Raw genomic sequence first — 14,677 nt, 5'->3', positions numbered from 1 at the left:
TATGAAAAGCATTGGATAGCGTAGGGGTAAAAATTACTATTCCCACTCCAGAGAGTGCAACAGTAGGGAAAGCATTGGATAGTACAGAAGTTAAATATAACATACTTATAAATAATTGTTGTAAATAAAATAATTAAAATTTTAATTTTTAAATAACTCTACATCATTTGCAAATACCCATTAATAATTACTAAAAACATAATTACAATTAAATAATTAATTAACAATAAAATAACAATAAATACCAATAAATAGTAATAATAAATATAAATTACCAAATAATTAACTATTAAAAATATCAATTACCAATTAAAAAATATTAATTATAAATCAAAAACATGAATTACCAATTAAAAAATGTAATTGCCAATTACAAACCTTAATTACCAATTAAAAAATTAATTGGCAAATATAAAATTTAATTACCAATTACAAACCTTAATTACCAATTAAGAAAATTAATTACCAATTAAAATAATTAATTACCAATTCATTAGAAATAAAATAATTATCAATACCAATAACAAATAATTAATTACTTAATTACAATTTAAAAAAATTAATTACCAATAAAAAAATTAATTACCAATTAAAAAATGTAATTGCCAATTGAAATAATGAATTACCAATTAAAATAATGAATTACCAATTAATTAGAAATAAAATAATTATCAATACCAATAACAAATAATTAATTACCATAAAATGTAATTACCAATTACAAACCTTAATTACCAATTTAAAAAAATTAATTACCAATTGAAATAATGAATTACCAATTAAAATAATTAATTACCAATTAATTAGAAATAAAATAATTATCAATACCAATAACAAATAAATAATTACTTAATTACAATTAAATTACTTCCCACCCAATTCCCCTATAAACCCACAACCCGCTACAAAACTTAAACGCAAAAATTAATTAAAAATAATTTACAATTACTAAAAATTAATTATTAATTTACTATAATTAAATTACAACCCGCTCCAGTACTAAAACATAAAATTCAATTAAAAATAACATTTTTAATATATAAAAAATAGTACACATATAATTTAAAACAAATAAAATACTTAACAAAAAACATTTTACACATACATATAAAATACATAATAAAATACATAACAACAAACTAATATCGATATTAGTAACATCGATATTAGTGACAACAATATATTTGATATCCATATTACTAACTTCGATATTACTTACATCGATTTAATAAAAATCGATATCACTTACCTTAGGGTCGATATTCTGTCCAACGATATTCTTCACCTCGATATTCTTCCCCTTCGATATTTTTGACTCGATTTTACTGTAGGTCGATATTAGGGAATCGATATTTTGACTGTGCACCCTCCGATCTGATTACTGGTTTCCCCCAATGGATCAATGCATGGAAGTAAAGGTCAGAGACTGTCGAGCATGCAGTCTTAGTGACAGAACCAAATGTACCAGGCGTTACCCCCTCATTTCCATGGAAGTACCTACTGTTCCGTGGAATAAATTGGGGTTAGACATTGCGGGACCTTTACAGGCCATGGGTTCCCAGACCAAGTAGCTTATTGTCCTCATAGACTATTTCTCACACTGGATATCACACAAATGTGTATTCAATACTAAGACCTTCACTGATTTCCTATTGGAGGTGTTCTCCAGGGAGGGAATCCCCGAAACTCTCATCACCGACAATTGGGTACAATTCGTGTCGGAAGAAATTAGAGACTTTCTAAGAGATCTTTCCATCTCACATGTGCGCACGCCTTTGTATTGTGCCAAGGCTAACGGCAAAGTGGAAAGGGCTAACAGAATACTTAAAGAGTCCATTCAGTTGGCGCTGGCCTCAGGGAAACCCATTGAGCGCACCCTGAGAGACATGTTATGGTCTAATCACACCACCCCCCAATGCCACTACAGGATTGTCTACAATTGAAATGTTGAGGGGGAGAAAGGTGGGATCCAAGCTTTCTCCCAGTTGGTTGGTCAAGAACAAGACGATCACTTTTGACCCTGAGGAGGTCAGAGAAAGGGTGGTGAGACAACAAAAGGTATACAAAGACACAACACAAAGTGGGGTGCCAGAAGCAAGGCCTGGAGAACAGGGCAGTGGGTTCTTGTAAGGGGACAATTTCTATGAGCCAGAGAAGATAAAACTTGTAAAAAACCAATGTAGTGGTTCTGAAAAACTGTAAAATGTGGAGCATGGATAGACTTACGGAGAGCCCCCCAAATTTTATTCCCACCAAAAAAAGGAGGAGGAGGACCGGTTTCAGTCCAAGGGGGGTTCTGGTCCTGAAAAAAGAGTTTGCAGGACAGCGTTCCCTCCCAGGTGGCAGAAAGATTTTGTAATGACCTAGGCTAGTGTTCCTGTTTTGCCAAACCTGTGCATTTTTCCTGGTTTACCTCCTGTTCTTTTGACTCCTCTCTCTCGCTCATTCTCTTCCTTTCATCTCTCTCTTTCTGCCCTTACTTTCCGCTTTCTCTCCTTTAGGGAGAGATATGTGTTGTATCCTACATGGTCTCTCCCAATTTTCCCTTTTCCCCGCTCCTCCTTTCTCCCCTTAGCCTGTCCCTTAGAATCCTCAGCTGGAGGCTGTTTAGAATGTTGGCCGTACTGTCAGACTGTCACCTACGGGACTGGCAATTGGAGGTGTTTACTTTCTACTTGCAATAAAGAAGTTTACCTTACCTTCTGGTGCCTTCAGTTACTTCAGAAGCCTTTCATCTTAGTTCATCAGTTCATATCACTGCATAGACAGACATTTATTAAAAGATATAGTTTTCAGAAACATTCCTAGCTCACTGCCCAACACAGTACTATTAGTGAACTGGCAAGTCAGTCATGTAAACCCTGAATGTAGTCTACATTCTTTCATCGATCGAACATTACAGTCTATTAATTCAAATATAAGAGATGCGTGTACAGCACACTTCCTGAACTTATGTATTTAAAGGTGAATGCTCATGTTATGTTATGGTATATTATGTTAAAGTAATGTATTGAACGCAGAAAAATACCCGAATGTGTCAAGGCGCTAACACTAAGGGAGTAAGGACACATGTATAATGAGTTATTTAGGAAAAAGCCAGGTTTTTAGGTTCTTTCTAAACAGAAAGAAGTTTGAAATTGGCCTTATGGAAAGGGGAAGTGAGATTAAAAAAAGTAAAGGCTCTGTGAAATAATTTATTTGCCTAGGATCACTCAATTTGGACAAGCCGGAAACCCAGTATTGATTCCCGGTTAACTGTTGTCTCTCTCTCTCTCTCTCTCTCTCTCTCTCTCTCTCTCTCTCTCTCTCTCACTCTCTCTCTCTCTCTCTCTCTCTCTCTCTCCCTCTCTCGTTTTCGCTCTCGCTCGCTCTCGCTCTCTCTCTTGCTCTCTCTCTCTTTTACATAAAAGGTCACTGCTTTGTCTTTCATTCTTGGCTGCCAAAGAATAAAACCGACAAAGAGATAGAAGGCCCAACTCAAGGGCCCTAGACCCATCAACCAAGCCAAGAATGCATTTAATTGGGGGCTGTCGCATCCCAAACTCCCTGCACCCAATCTGAGCCTCTGACAAAGTGCTATGGTATCAACTATAACATGGGCACTTGCAGACATTTTACCAAGGCCCCAAAAGTTTGGTGTCTGGTACGACAGAGGGCCACACATAGATACCAGCAGGGGTGGTCGGGCGGGGGGAGGGGGGGGGGAGGTGTTTGTTGGGGAAGCAAAGTATGTACATCTACTAGCTGAATCGAACAATCCTGGCTTTCCAACGTGACCACATTTGTGTGATCCTGGACAATTGTTTTATTTTACTTTCCTTCATTTCCACATGTAAGAGGTCCTCGAAATGCATTACTTCAGAATGTGTCCTGCACAAAAAAGATTCTTGTGTTGCATTTAATAAACTATAATGTTGTTCATGTATTCTAGCAACCCAAGCCTCCCAAAGGGTGCACATAACAACTGACTTGCCTCTTAGTTTACTATTTGCATTGTTGCCAGGGTGGTGGGGAAGCATGAATGTTTTCTAAATTCACGTTTGCAAACTATCACCTTAAAAAAAAATACTTCTCAATGCACTGATAGAATCTGATCTACTAAGGTTAAAGGTTCTGCATCTTTATAAATGAAGGAGTTCCTGTAGTTAAGCAGTTCAGGACTGCCTAGTTAATCCCTCTCTTTAACTGCAGTTAATGTTTAAATACATTCTTGCCTGTTTATTTAACATATTTTTAATATTAGTGCTCTGTCAAGTATACAGCAGCCCAGTGCTGATGATGACCAGAGGACTGCATGTAAAGAACAGGTTGGCCGCATGCGGCCCCCGGGCCGTACTTTGAGCACCACTGAAGCATGATAACTTGGACATTTCATTTCTTAACAGCAGCAGGTAAATGGCACTGGCTGTTCAGGATCTCTCCATTATGTCTCTAGTAAGTTATAATTCCATCTGGTATAAGCACAATCATTTTGCCTACACCATTCTGGAATATGTTTTTTTTCTTCTTTGTTTATCATTTTTTACTAAAGGTTTGTTACCTAACAGGGGGTAAGGAGTATGGGGGTAGAGAGCTTGATATATGGAACAAACAAGCACTGCAAAACGGGTGCATCCTGTGGTACAAAGCATGCAGGAGCCAGTCAGGACCAGTGTGTGCAGGGGCTCAGTGCGGACATCCCCAGGACTTTTTCACGCTGCCGTAGTGCTGCCCAGGATGATCAGCACTAAGAGGCCTAGCTGGGCATTGGATGGGGCATGAGATGGGGAGAGGGAAGGGTGAAAAAAGTGTATGTGTAGCCCTCGGTAGGGCAATAGCCAGGATTGTGAGAACACAGAAGAAAAGGAGGCAGAGGGGAGGCCCAATGGGAGAAAAGAAAAGGGTTGTGAGGAGAGGGGAGTGGAGAAGGGGGGCCAGCAGGGGTGGGAGAGGGTGGGTGGGAGCCCAGCAAGGGCCAGGGTAAGGTCATAGGGTCAAGGGTAGTGGCAGTGCAGTGCCCAGTCCTCCTGCAATGGACCGATAATACCTAGTGTCCACCGTCATGGAGGAAAGGTGCCCAGGTAAGGAGGAAGATCCCTGCTTTGTCCTGTAGGTTATGGATGACCCGCTCATAAGAGGCAATCTGGTACATAGCCAAGAACCAATCATCGTGGAAGGCGGAGATGGGTGAACTCCAGTGGGGTGGAGGATGCATTTCCTTGCTGGGAAAAGAGCTGTGTGGAGTAGACTACCCTGAAGGCACGAGATAGCTGTAGAGTCCACAAGGTAATGCAGTAGGATCAAAAGACAGGGCAGAGGAACCATGACTGGCAGGGCTCTCACTTTAGGTGGCACCAACTGCCTCCCTGAAAGATTGAACCATGTGACAATTGTAGAGCATATGTACCAGGTCACAGCAATCGCTATTACATCACCAGCACTTAGCGTGTGGCAGCAGGCCTGTCGCTCGCAGTTTTGCCGTGGTCCGGTGCCATGTATGCAGGTACTTAAAATGGTAAAGCTTGAACTGAGCCTCCTTGGCACCACGATCAAGCATCTCCATGAGTTCCGCCTTGTTCTTTGGTTCATATTCTGTCTGAAGCCTGATTTGCCATTTGATGCGGAGAACATTCAGTAGGGTTAAGGAGAATAAATGGTGACTCAAAAGGTTGTAAAATCCAAACATCACTTCCCGGACGTGACCCCATGCTTTGAGGTAGGAAACTACTGGGTAGGACTGGAGGGACCAGGGGCTCATGTCTAGGCAGGGTATGAGGTAATGCTGCAGCTGGAGATACCGCCAGGACTGTTGGGACAGGAGGCTGAACACCTCCCGGAGCGTTGCGAAAGATTTGAGGGCACCTTGATCAAGCACTTGATGGAGGGTGTGGATGCCCACAGTGTACCACACACCTCAGTTCAGGACCCCACCACCGATGCGGAGGCCAGAGTTACACCATAGATGTGCACGATCCTGGAGGTTCCACCTCAACGAAGCGGTGGGCCCTCTGCCACAATTTGATTATTGCTTGGAGGATCAGGTTATTGTGGCGGAGGGTAGGAGCATCACTCCTATATAGGGGGTGTTAGACTTGGCATATTTTGGAGTGTTTCCCCTGAGTTTTTGCTTTCTGACCTCCCGGTGTTGATCTGTTTTTGCTGGCGTAACGTTTCTGTGCGCTTTTCGCACTGCTGATCAGTGGTAAAGTGCAGGTGCTCTCTGTGTCAATTGTATTATGGATTGGTGTTTCCATGATTAGATATTTGATTTACCTGTTAGCCCCTAGTAAAGTGCACTGCTTGTGCCAGGTCCGGTGAATCAAATGCTACCCGGGGGCCTGCAGCACTGGTTGTGCCACCCCTGCCAGTAGCTCTGAAAACGGTAACTCAGACCTGCCATTGCAGAGTTTGTGCGCAGTTTGTAACTGTCATGTCTACTAGGCCAGTGCACACACTGGCCGGTCCCTAACCTTCCCTTTTCTCACATGTCAGACATCCCTCAGGGAGGCCCAAGGTACCCCTGTAGGCAGGGTGCAATGTATGTGAAAGGTAGGACATGCCCTGGTGTGTGTGTGGCATGTCCTAATAGTGAATTACAGCCAATTTTGTTTTTCACTATTGCAAGGCTACCAGTTCCCCATAGGATAGAATGGGAGGGTTGTTTATAACATCTTATAAACATAACTGGCCCAGGGAATTCGGTAAGAAAATAAAATTTAGTATGCCTGAACTCAGAATCTAAAGGTGCATCTTTTAGTGCGTTTGAAAATACCACTTTTAGAAAGACTAATATCCTTCGCCAAAATAAGAGAAGAAAGGAACAAAAGTAACGTGACAAAAAGTGTGCCGAGAAACCACAAAGGTTTGTAAGAAAACCCTCACTCACCCCTAGTGGGTGACATGCTTCATCATCGGGTTCCACTGGGCGGGCCGAATGCCTACCCAGTGTGCTACAACACCTGCAATTGCAGTGGAGCTGGTTGTTTGTGAGTGATAGTGAATGGGTGATAAGTGAAGTTAAAATAGAGCTTGCTGTAGTCAAAAATTAGTTTTAATAAAGACACAGTAAGTTCTCATTAAAGTTTCAAAAGAATTTATTGAAAAATAGGATTGCAATAGAAAACATACTGTATATCAGCATTACAAAATACAAAGCAATCAGCAAGAATTGGACAATGCGATGCAAAATAGGAAATCAGAAAGAAGAGAGGGGGAGATGGAAAGAAAGGGGGAAGAGAGAGAAAAAGGGGGAAAAAAAGGGGAAAACATAGAAAGCAATCATCATATAAAATGCCTGATAAGCATAGAACAAGCACAACTTCTATATAAAATACCATACAATAAGGAGAGAAGAAAACAGGTATTAACTACAAAATAGCAACAATGCATAAACTATATCATGGAGGCTTCGGAACTTCTTCATTGATAGGAATATGTGTTGGACGAGATTGAGCAGATAAGTCTAAAAAATTGGTGATTGGCAACCATAATAAATCACGTTTAATAGCAAGTGTAATGGGGTAAACATATGCTCTGTCTAGCCTATGATTGTAGCAAATTCCATACCACCAAGCCTGAAAAGAAACGTTAGACGCATCCTTCCAAGATTTAGTGATCTTTTGAAAAGCCACCGCTATGAGCAGATCAATAATGGAGACATCAGAAGCCAGGGAAGACCATATGTCAGATAAACTACCTAGAAAAAGGTGAGAGAGTGAAAATGGGAACTGAGTGGAAAAAATTGAGTTAATTTGTTGCCATACTTTAGACCAAAAAATATGATCATCATCAAAGTTTTATTTCGATATACACGATATCATAAAAGCACATACAAAATTTAAAAGAAAAACGGCAATCCATAAATCTTACATTTTGCAAAGTTGGTTAAAGGAAAAACATTCATGTTACAATAAATAATTTAAGAGGCATATTAAACATTAGCAGCTTTGTGAATATTAAAAATTGATTAAAACTGAGTCATCTCATAGCTTCTGCTCTAATTATCCAAACCCAGCTCAGAAATTTGGCAACCCCACACACTAAGCTTGTACTAGTGTCAGCCTTGAGTATTCTAAGTGCTACGGAATGATTCCTGGTTCCGAGCAATAAACACGCGGGTTTTAGCCATTTCTGTCTCGGTTTTACATAAGCTGGGCATGCAAAAAAGACGTGAGCGATACTTTCAGTGACGCCTTCACAAATTGGGCAGTCAGGTGGGGTTTGGTACGGGGGCTTCCACTTACAGGTGTAATCGTGTAAGGGTAGGTTTCCCAGCCTGAACTGAATGAATAGGGATCTATCCCTTGGTTTTTTGATAAAATCCAAGTAAGGCTCCAAACGAGGCTTGGGTTTGTGCTGTTTAAACTCTTCGGTCAGCCTTCCTTGATTTAGGTCCCTTAGATCTTGCTCGTCCACCCAGTTCCAGTAAACTCGCTTAATTTCAGGCTTAGATAAGGGAACTCCAAGCTCCCAATCGATTGGCAAGCCAGTGTCTTTCAGAAGCTTCTTAATGTTACGGATCCAGCTGATTTTATGGGAGCCATTAAGATTCATGACCTCTTTCAAACCATCTAGATACTTAGAGAGCTCTGGGGTCCGCCATAGCCTAGCCCAATATAAAAGGGGTCGTAGCCTGGCTAGATCCCGGATGGATCGGCAACCCAGATCACTCAGTAATGGTTTGATGGGGGTGCCCATTGGAAGGGATACCAGCTCTCTAAGAAACTTATTCTCGGAAGTGGTAAGACCGCTAATGCAATCGAAACCCCACAACTCTGCACCATAGAGGGCACTGCCCACAGCTTTTGCAGCATATATATCCAGGGCAGGGGCAACGGGCTTAGAGGTGGACATACGATGTTCTCGCCCCAAAGCACTAGCCACCCTTTTATGATTCAGAAGCATTTTATCAATATGGGGATGCCACTTCAAGTTTTGTGAAATTCTAATTCCCAGGTAGTCAAATTCTTTTACACGCTCCAATGGTACTCCATCAAGAAAGAGGGTGGACCTGGAGGACTTACTAGGATTGAAATGAAGGAGCTTGGTTTTCGAGGTGTTAATAACAAGGCCCCTAAGTTCACAAAACAAACAGAAGCGGTTCAGCAACTTTTGCAGGCCCACGGGGGTTTTCGAGACCAACAGTGTGTCGTCTGCGAAAAGTAAGGTGGGCACTTTATCGCCCGCCAGGACTGGAGCATCTGCGTTTATTTCAAGCAAAAAAGAGACCACACCATTCACAAACAAAGAAAAAAGTGTTGGGGCTAACACGCACCCCTGGCGTACCCCTCGGTTCACAGGAATCCTATCGGTTTTTTGCCCTTGGGAGCCCCATCTAATACGGGCATAGGTACCATCGTGCATGCGTGCCAAAAGGTTTAAGATTGGTGGGGGATCCCCATCTCCTCCAATATAGTCCACAGGCGTTCTCGGGGAACCAGGTCAAAGGCGCTCTTTAAGTCAATAAATGCCAAATAAAGACCGCCTTTGCCAATGGTAACCACCTTCCAGTGAAGGAGTAACAACCTAAACGCTTGGTCAGTGGTACCTGTGCATGCCCTAAAGCCTGCCTGATAAGGGGAAATGATCTTATATTCCTCTGCCCACGAGAGGATCCTCTCAAGGAGAACCCTGCCCACCAATTTCTGTCCAGCGTCTATTAGACTAATTGGACGGTAGTTGGCAGGATTCTCCCTAGGACCCTTCTTGTAGATAGGAATCACCTCGGCCGCCTTCCAGGAATTAGGGACCGGTGAGCCGGCCAGCAATGCGTTTATTAGGGTAGCAAAATACATTGCCCAACCATCAGGATTAGCTTTGAAAAGGTCGCCTGGCACACCGTCCTGTCCTGGGGCTTTGGCAGATACTATTTTGGTTATTGCAGCAAGAACCTCTTTATTATTAACTCTAGTGGATGCGAGCCGCCGGGAACCATCATCCAGAGCACCGCTCAAATGCCCAGGGACTCCGGGCAGTTCATTCCCACCATAGAGTTTAAAAAAATGAATCAGGGGACAAGTAAAAAGCATATGTTTGAGATCTGCATGTGTATTGGAACAAGACCAGCATGTAGAAGGGATAGAGGTATCTATAGCATGCAGTTTGGCAGGAGTGATCAAAAGTCTGTTATAGATAAAGAATAAAGTTTGAGTAGTATTGGCTGCTCTAGAAGATCTCCTTAGTTTCTGCCATATGTTATGCCATAATGGGATGGGGAAAGAAGTTTCTAAATCCAATTCCCAGTCATGTTCTGTTTTGGATTTGTCCCTAGTAGGAGACACATCTTGCATTGTTTTATAAATTTGCGAAGCTGAAGGAGAAGTTAAGAGAAAAGGAATCAGGGATGTAAATGGAGTGACGGAGATGTAAATGGAGACGACGAAGTAGAAAGAGAATCATAAGACGCCTGAACGGTAGCGCGCAATAGGTTATACTTTGTAGGAAAAGACTGAGGAAGGGAGAAACGAGACTGGAGAGATGAAAAAGGGATGCAAAGACCATCCTGGAAAAGTTGAGAAACCCAAATGAGACCAAGGGAGTGCCAGTCTTTCCAGAAAAAGGTTCTGTTTTTAATTTTGATAAGAGGGTTATACCAAATGGGAGAGTGTAAAAATCGCGTACATCATCGAGATTGTTGACGAAAAGAGGAGAAAATAATTTTCTAGAAATTTTAAGAACAAGAAGAGACATCTTTGGAGGGACGTGTGATAAAGATACAAATTCTTTAAAGGTAAACGGGTGAAAGAAAGAGGATTCAATTGCAAACAAAATCGGAAAAGAAATGGGATCCGCGTCTGAACCCAATAAAAAAGAAACTGAGTGGGAGAGGAAAAAGGAAGCATGATAAAAGGAAAAATCAGGAAAATTAACTCCACCCAAAAGTTTAGGACGTTTAAATTTGGCGAAAGACATCCTAACTTTTTTATTCTGCCACAAAAATTTGGAAAGGATAGAATAAATGCTCTTATAACAAGATTGTGGAAGATTAACAGGAAGATTGGAAAGACAAAATAAAATTATCGGAACCAACATCATTTTGATAGAATCTAATCTACCCCACCAGGATAAAAACAAAGGGTGCCATCTAGTCGTAGAGTCAGTTAAAGTAGTCAGCAAATTTTTGATATTTAAGGCCACCGTGTCCTTAATAGAAGGAGTAAACTCAAGACCCAAATATTTGATTTTAGAGGGGTTCCAATGAAAAGAGGAAGGCAAAAAATCAGCATGAAACAATATTTATTAAGGGGAAGAATCTCACACTTATCTACATTAAGTTTATAGCCGGAGACCTTTGCATAGGAAGAGACTTCAGACAAAAATGCCGGAATAGAGGTTTGAGGGTGAAAAATAAATAAGAGAATATCATCTGCATAAGCAGAGAGTTTGAGTTGATTTTCTCCATAGGAAAAGCCAGTAATATCTTTATTCAATCTTATCTTTGATAAAAACCGTTCCAATGCCAGGATAAAGAGAAGAGGAGAAACGGGACAACCTTGACGAACACCTCGAAAAAGCGGGAAAGAAGAGGATATAAGACCATTGGCAAAAATAAAAGACCTAGGGAAAGAATATAATAAAGAGACATAGGAAATGAAGGTAGGACCAAAACCAAACCAAGTGAGGGTAGAGAGCATAAAAGACCAATTAACTCTATCGAAAGCTTTTTCAGCATCAAGGGCGATAGCAGCCAAAGAATGATTATAAGCAGGAGATTTACTAAGAACATTAAAGAAAAGGCGAGTATTATCCGAAAGAAGGCGTCCCTTAATGAAACCACATTGTTCTCTGCCAATAAGTTGTGGAAGGATTGTATCTAGTCATAGGGCTAAGATCTTAGCGAAAATTTTGTAATCTAAATTAATTAAAGAAATGGGCCTATAATTTTTACATAAAGTGTGGTCTTTGTTATCTTTGGGAAGAAGACAAATTAAAGCTTCTTGAAAAGACCCTTCGGATTTCTGAGAAGAGATAAAAAAGGGAAATAACTGATGAAGCTTAGGCGCAAGAAAAGAAGAAAAATGGGAATAAAATTATATGGAAAATCCATCCGGTCCAGGAGCTTTGCTTTTCTTAAGAACATGAATGGCTTCCAAGATATCTTTGGAAGAAATATCTTTATCCAATGAGGAGAAATCCACATCGGACGTTGATGGAGGAGAAATAGAGGAGAGATATTGGTTAATATCAGAGGAGGAAGGAGAAGATTCCGGGGTATGAAGGGCTTGGTAAAAGTTTGTAAATTCATTCAAAATGTCCTCATCAAGGAGTAATCGACTAAATTTTTGTTCGCTCTTTTTAACCTTTAGATAATTAGCAAGAACATTACCAGCCTTGTTTTGTGCAGAGTAAAATTTAGCACTAGATTTAAGTAAGAACAAATTGGCAGAACTAGTAGATAATTTATTAAAAGAGAATTTAGCATTAGGGAGCTGCGTAAGGACCGAGTGGGATTTGGTAGAGTAATAAGAATGTTCCAGCTGTTGAATTTGTGAAGTCAAGGAAGATAAAGATTGATGTGCTAGGCGACGTTTCTTGGCAACATAGGAAATAATGAAATCTCTAGAGGCAGCCTTAAAAGTGTCCCAAATTAATTGCGGAAAGGAATGTGGTGTTTCATTCTCTGTAAAGAAGCATGGAGCAAATTCGAGGAAAGCAGAAGTAAAAGATGTGTCTAAAAGAAGGGAATTATTAAACCGCCATCTTCGTGTCCCTTTAACCGGAGGAAGTAAATCAAGACCCAGGGGAGCATGGTCAGAAATCAATATAGAACCAATGTCCGAGTGAGTAATGTGTTTTGTCAAAGCTTTAGAGGTAAAGAGATAGTCAATTCGTGATTGGGAAGAGTGGGCAGGCGAAAAATAAGTGTATTCTTGTAATGTAGGGTTGCAAAGTCTCCAGGAATCCACAAGAGATCTTTGAGATATAGTGGATGTAAATTGGGCATGAGCTTGAGATGGAGAAAAACGAGAATTAGACTTCCTATCAAGAAATGGGTCCATGATCATATTACAATCCCCACCCAGAATAAAATAATCATCAGTGTAGTGCATGGATGAGTGAAGGATATGAGGCCAGAATGATTTCTCATGTATTGTGGGAGCATATAAGTTAAAAATAGTGAGGGGAATTTTGTCAACCAATAATGATACAACCACCCTTCTACCCTCCACATCTGTTTCTTGGGTAAGAAGCTGAATAGACAAACGTTTGTGACAAAGGATTGCAACCCCATTACGTTTTCCCGAGCCAGGTGAAGCAAAAACATGGCCTACCCAATTACGACGTAACTTAGAAACTTCAACATCTTTGATATGAATTTCTTGTAATAATGCTATATCTGCTTTCAAATGAGCTAAATGAGAAAGAACACGTTGTCTCTTGATAGGAGACCCCAAACCTTTAATATTCCAGGAAACTACATTAATCGGCATTTAACATGTTTGAGAGTGGCTAATAATAAAAACTATGCAACAGTTGTATAAATAAGCAGCAAAATATATAAGTAAAACATGAGAAAGCAGTACAACCCAAAAAGAGAGAGGCATGAAGAAGAAGTATGGAAGAAAGCTGAGGAAGAAGTGTAAAAATAAAGTGAAAGACGACTGCAAAGTAGGAGAAGAAAAGAGAGAGTCAAAGGTAGCAAGAGGAAGGAGGGAAAAAGAAAAAAGAAGAAAAAGAGGAGGGAAAAAAGAGAGACCAATAACAGAAACATACAAGAAAGAGAGAAAACTCGCAGAATTAAAAAGAAAAACATAGATGATAATAGGGTGATGCAACAAAGACATACCACAAAAAGACGATAAGAACAGGGGTGGTGAAGCCACACGGGGAGAATGGGACGCTGGAACCAAAAAGCCCACAACGAGGTTACGAGGACAGGAAACATCTCCAAGGGAAACATCAGAATGGGTAAAACGAAGAGGGACCATTAAGTAACTACCTAAGAAAGAAAAGAAGGAAAACAATTTTTTTTTAATATATATGGAGAAACAAACATTATGAAAACAAAACACCTACTATGAAATAGAATACACAATAGTGAAACTTAAAGGGTAACATACATACAGCATAAGGAAAAGACATAACGCAATGCAAGAGACATCATTATTTAAATGACTGAAAACCAAGGAAGAACATTAGAGAAAAAGACCAAATCAATAACCAGCAGAAACCAACACAAGAAACAATGAGAAAGTCTCATGAGTGAGGAATATCCATGGCTTCCAGCTTGCAAGTATTCAAGAATTTTCGAAGTAATTCAGGATCTTCATAGGTGGTGGTCTTGTTATTGTAGGTAACTTTAAAAAGGCAAGGATGAAACAAACCATATCTGGCATTCAAAGAACGTAGTTCTGGCCTGAAATCCAAAAATTGCTTCCGATAGTCAGCCGTAACTTTAGCATAATCCTGAGCGAAAAAGAGATTTGCGCCATGCCAGGTGATCTTCCCACGTTGTTTAGCTGCATGAAGAACTTTCAACAAATCGGTGTATTCCAAAAATTATATAAAATGACACCTCTTGGTTTAGAAGAAGACGATGTAGAACTAGGAGGGGGACCAAGACGGTGAGCACGTTGGATATTTAATACAGGGGTGTCAGGGAGACCCAAAAGCATTGGTAAAAAGGACTGAAAGAAAGTTATTGGAGTCGGCCCTTCAAGACCTTCCGCCAAGCCGTATATACGGAGGTTGTTGCATC

The sequence above is a fragment of the Lissotriton helveticus genome, chromosome 11 (genome assembly GCF_964261635.1).
Source record: "Lissotriton helveticus chromosome 11, aLisHel1.1, whole genome shotgun sequence".
Lineage (NCBI taxonomy): Eukaryota > Metazoa > Chordata > Amphibia > Caudata > Salamandridae > Lissotriton > Lissotriton helveticus.
This window is presented reverse-complemented; position numbering follows the sequence as displayed.